This window comes from Pristiophorus japonicus, unplaced genomic scaffold, assembly GCF_044704955.1.
Source record: "Pristiophorus japonicus isolate sPriJap1 unplaced genomic scaffold, sPriJap1.hap1 HAP1_SCAFFOLD_66, whole genome shotgun sequence".
In the NCBI taxonomy this organism is placed as follows: domain Eukaryota; kingdom Metazoa; phylum Chordata; class Chondrichthyes; family Pristiophoridae; genus Pristiophorus; species Pristiophorus japonicus.
In genome coordinates, this window is record NW_027254572.1 from 3,511,351 (window position 1) to 3,516,583 (window position 5,233).

Sequence of the window (5,233 nt, forward strand, 5' to 3'; positions counted from 1 at the left end):
GATGCATAGGTGGCCATTTTTCAACATTCCATGGAATCTGGATCAGTTCCGATGGATTGGAGGGTAGGTCATGTATCCCTACTTTTTAAAAAAGGAGGGAGAGAGAAAACAGGGAATTATAGACAGGTTAGCCTGAACTCGGTGGTGGGGAAAAAGCTGGAATCAATTATTAAAGATGTAATAGCAGTGCATTTGGAAAGCCTTGACTGAACGGTCCAAGTTGGCATGGAATTATTAAGGGGAAATCATGCTTGACAATTCTTCTAAAAATTTTGTAGGATGTATCTACTAGAGTGGATAAGGGAGAACCAGTGGATATGGTGTATTTGGACTTTAAAAAGGCTTTTGACAAGGTACCACACAATAGATTAGAGTACAAAATTAAGGCACATGCAATTGGGGTATGTATTGAAGTGGATAGAAAAAGTGACAGGCAAGAAGCAAAGAGTGGGAACATACGGGTCCTTTTCATAATGGCGTGCAGTGACTACTGGGGTACCGCAAGATTCAGTGCTGTGACCCCAGCTAGTCACAAGATACATTAATGATTTAGACGAATGACATGAATGTAATATCACCAGGTTTGCAATCGACACTAAGCTGGGTAGCAGTCTGAGCTGTGAGGAGGATGATAAGAGGCTGCAGGGTGATTTGGACAGGTTAGGTAATGGGACAAATGCATGGCAGATGCAGTATAATGTGGATAAATGTGAGGTTATCCACTTTGGTGGCAAAAAAAGGAAGGCAGGTTGTGATAGGAATGCTGACAGATTTGTATAATAAGAGTTGCAACGAGAACTGTGTGTCATGGTACATCAGTCATTGAAAGTAGGCATGCAGGTGCAGCAAGCAGTTAAGAAAACAAATGGCATGTTGTCATTCATAGCGAGAGGATGTGAGTACAGGAGCAGGGCGGCCTTGCTGCAGCAGTACAGAGCCGTGGTGAGAAGACACCTTGAGTATTGTAAGCATTTTTGCTCTAATCTGAGGAAGGATATTCTTGCTATTCAGGAAGTGCAGCGAAAGTTCACCAGACTGATTACCATGATGGCAGGACTGACATGTGAAAAAATACTGTATTGACAAGGCTGAAATTATCTGGAAATTAGAAGAATGAGAAGGGATCTCATTGAAACATATAACATTCTGAAGGGATTTGACCGGTCAGATGCGGGAAGAATGTTCCCAATGCTGGGGAAGTCCAGAATCAGGGGGTAGAGACGAAGGGTAAGGGTTAAGCCATATAGGACCGAGATGAGGAGAAACTTTTTCTCCCAGTGAATTGTGAACCGATGGAATTCTCTACCACGGAATGATGTTGAGTCCAGTTCGTTGGACATATTCAAAAGGGAGTTAGATGTGGCCCTTATGGCTAAAGGGATCAGGATGGAGAGAAGGCAGGTGTGGGGTAGCGAAGTTGCTTGATCAGCCATTGCCATGTTGAATGGTAGTGCAGGCTCGAAGGGCCGAATGGCTGAATTGCCTGATCCTGCATCTATTTTCTATTTTTAAACGTTTCGTTTATGGTCCAGCATCATTCACGACTGGATGTGGCAGGAGTAGACAGCTTTAGTCTAATCTGTTCGTTATGGGATCGCATAGCCTTGCCTATAGCATGCAGCATTCGCTTTTTAAATAACATCTCATCCTAGTTTGCAGTTTCCGCAAGGTGGCACCTCATGTTCTGATCAGCCTGATGATGCCCCTTGCAAGCTCTTCTACGCATTTCATTCAAACAGCGTTGGACTCCTGGCTTGATGGCAATGGCGAACCAAGTGGTTACAGATTGTGGTGGAATACAATTCTGCTGAAGCTGATGGCCCACAACGCCTCATGGATGCCCAGTTTTACGCTGCTATATCTGGTCTGAATCGATTCCATTTAGCATGGTGCAATTGCCACAAAACACGATGGATGGTGTTCTCAGTATGAACACCATACTTCATCTCCTGAATGGCTGTGCGACGGCCACAGCTACCAATGCTGTAATCGACAGAAGCATGTGCACTTTCAAGCCCGATCTCCATATCCTTTGATTTCCCCCTGAGACCAAAGATCTGTCTATCACTGCCTTGAATATACTCAAACGACTCAGTATCCACAGCTATCTGGTGTACGCAATGCGAAATATACATGTTCTTCTCAGTGAAGGAATTACTCCTCTTCTCTACCCAAAATTAACGATGGCTTATCCTGAAACCGTTCCTGAGTTAGAGGCTCCCCAGCCAAGTGAAACAATGTTTCAGCATCTACCCCATCGTTACCCCTCAGAATCGTATGCGTTTCAATGACCTCACTTCTCATGGTTATAATTTTCGGAGAGTTTAGGCCCAGTCTGCCCAATGGCACTTCATAAAACCATCTGATCACCGGAATAAATGCAGTCAACTTTTTTGCCGTGCCTCTGTGGCAAGTATATTATTCTGCAGATAAGTAGACCAACTCTGCACAATTCTACGTGCTTAGCCTCAGCAACGTCCAGCACAACTGTGGCAACGCTTCCTTATTCTTGTACTCCAACTGTCTTGCAATAAAGGCCAACATGCCATTGTCTTCATTAATTCTTTGCTCTACGTGCACGCCAGATCGTTCTGCTTCCTGTGCAAGGACATCCTATTCTTCCCGAGCACAAACATTTAATAGTTTCAATTCAACTAAAAAATATTCTCTTTTTCTATTCTTCCTAACATAGTGAATAACGTCACATTCCCCCACATAATACTCCATCTATCAACGTATTGCCAACTCACTTAATCCATCTATATCTATTTGTGTCTATCTCACAGTTCAGTTTTCCATCCATCCATTTATCGTCAGCAAATTTGGATATATTGCACTCGCTCCGATCATCTAAGTCATTCGTAATGATTGTTCATAGCTGAGGCGCATGCAGTGCCTTGTGGCACCCGCCAAATTCAGTCTGCCAACCGGAAAATGACCCGTTTGACCCTACTCTTTATTTTCTGTCCGTTAATTAATCCACTACCCATGATAATACATCATGCCCAAACTCATGAGCACCAATCTTGCATAACATACTTTTGTGTGCAACCTCATTGAATGCATCATGGAACTCTACATATATGACATACAATGCTTCCACATAATATACCCTGCCAGCTTCATCCTCAGTAAACATTAATAAATTTGTTTAACATGATGTCCTTTTCGTAAAACCATGCTAACTCTGCCTACAAATATTCTCATTTTCATAGTAGCTTTTTATCACTTCCTTTATAAAGGATTCAAAGATTTTCTTAACAAGTGTCATCAGTTTAAATGGCGTTGAGTTCCTTATTTGCTCTCTCCATCCTTGCCTTAAAATTCATTGTGACTATTCTAAAAAATCTAGAGGATTTTGGGAGATCACACCGAATGCAGCCACTAACTTCGCAGTCATCTCTTTTAGAACGGTAGTATTTAGGCCATCATGTCCAGAGGATTTGATGGCTTTAATTCCCATTAGTTTCTCAAGTACCTCTACTTTGCTGATGGAAATTACAATAAGTTCATCATTCTTATTAGCCCCTTAGTTCCCTGCTATTTTCTGTGCGTGTTGTGTTCAATACTGGGAAGGCGATAGAAAGTATATTTGTTTGAAGTCTGCCATTTCATTATTCCCCATTATAACTTCTACTCCTCATGTTTACAACAATTTTTGCAACATTATAAGCCTCTCATTAAGTGTGATACTATCGGTCCCTTATTTAGTTTACCAGTGGTGGAGTTCTTACTTCTTAAAAAAATCTATATTCGTTTATCATTTCGGAATATTTCTTTAAATTGTTGTCTGTGGTTAGCTACCACCATACTTCTTAATCTAGTTTCGAAATCTACCAAAGTAAGCTCACCCATCAAACCTAGGGATCAAGCTACTTGACCTCGTTTGCATCAATCTACCTGTCGCAGAGGCATCTCTCCATGACATCATTGTTGGCAGTGACAGCCACACAATTATTGTGGAGACGAAGTCTCGTATTCACACTGAGGACATGCTCCATTGTTATGTAGCAATACTATGGCAATAATTGGGAGAGATGCAGAAACATTGTAGCAACTGAGAACTGGCCTTTCATGTCGCGTTGTGGATCATGAGCAGCAGTAGAATTGTATTCCACCACAATCTGTAAAGTCATTACCCTTGATGTCCCTCAATCTGCCATTAATATCAAGTCAAGCGACCAAACCTGCTTTATTGTGGAGTGTTGACGAGCGTACCAGCAAAATCACTTGGGCTATCTAAAAATGAGGAGCCTTTCGAGGGCAGCTGCAACACAGAACAACATGAAAGCAAGACAATCCTTGCATCATGCTATAGACCGATCTCAGCGACCCCACAACTAACGGACCAGATCAAAAGCTCTGCAGTCCTGCCACATTCAGTCTTCAAGGGTGGTGGTCGATTAAAACCTGACGGGAGGAGTAAAATTAACATCCTCAAGGATGGGGAAGCTCAGCACACAAGCACAACAGCAAGACGTTCCGACTGGATGAATCATATCGCCCTCCTCCTGAGGTACCACCATCTCAGAAGCCAGACATCAGCCAATTATCTTCATTCCACGTGAGAGCACGAAACGGCTGAGTGCACGCAATGCACGAAAGGTTATGGGCCACAACAATGTCCCAGCTGTTGCCTTGAAGACTTGTGCTGCAGAACTCGCCGCAACGCTAGACAAGCTGTTCTAGTACAGCTGTAACTCTACCCGACAATTTGGAAAATCGTCCAGTTATCTCCTGTCCACAAAACACAGGGCAAATCCAATCCAGCCAATTGCCATCCCATCAATCTACTCTCAATCAGCCGTAAAGTTATGGAAGATGCCATCGACAGTGCTATAAAGCAGCTCTTACTAACCAATAACCTTCTCACGGATGCTCAATTTGAATTCCACAAGGACCACTCGTGCCTAGGCCTCTTTACACCATTGTTCCAAAAATGAATTCCAGAGGTGACGTGACACCAGGTCAAAATTTGACTGAGTATGGCATCAACAAATTCAAGTAATGTTCTCCTGTTATGTATGGAGAAAGAGTCAGACTAAACACTGTGAGCTCAAAATAAAGTGTGACCTTAGTCTTTTATTACAGGTCTCCAGAGTGCCTCTCCAACCGGTGATGCCTCCATAAATACTAGTGCTCCCAAGGGATTGTGGGATCGCTTGGGACTGCAGGGGATGAGCCCTCTGGTGGCTGTACAGAGTAAATTCAAGTTCACAAATATAACAACACT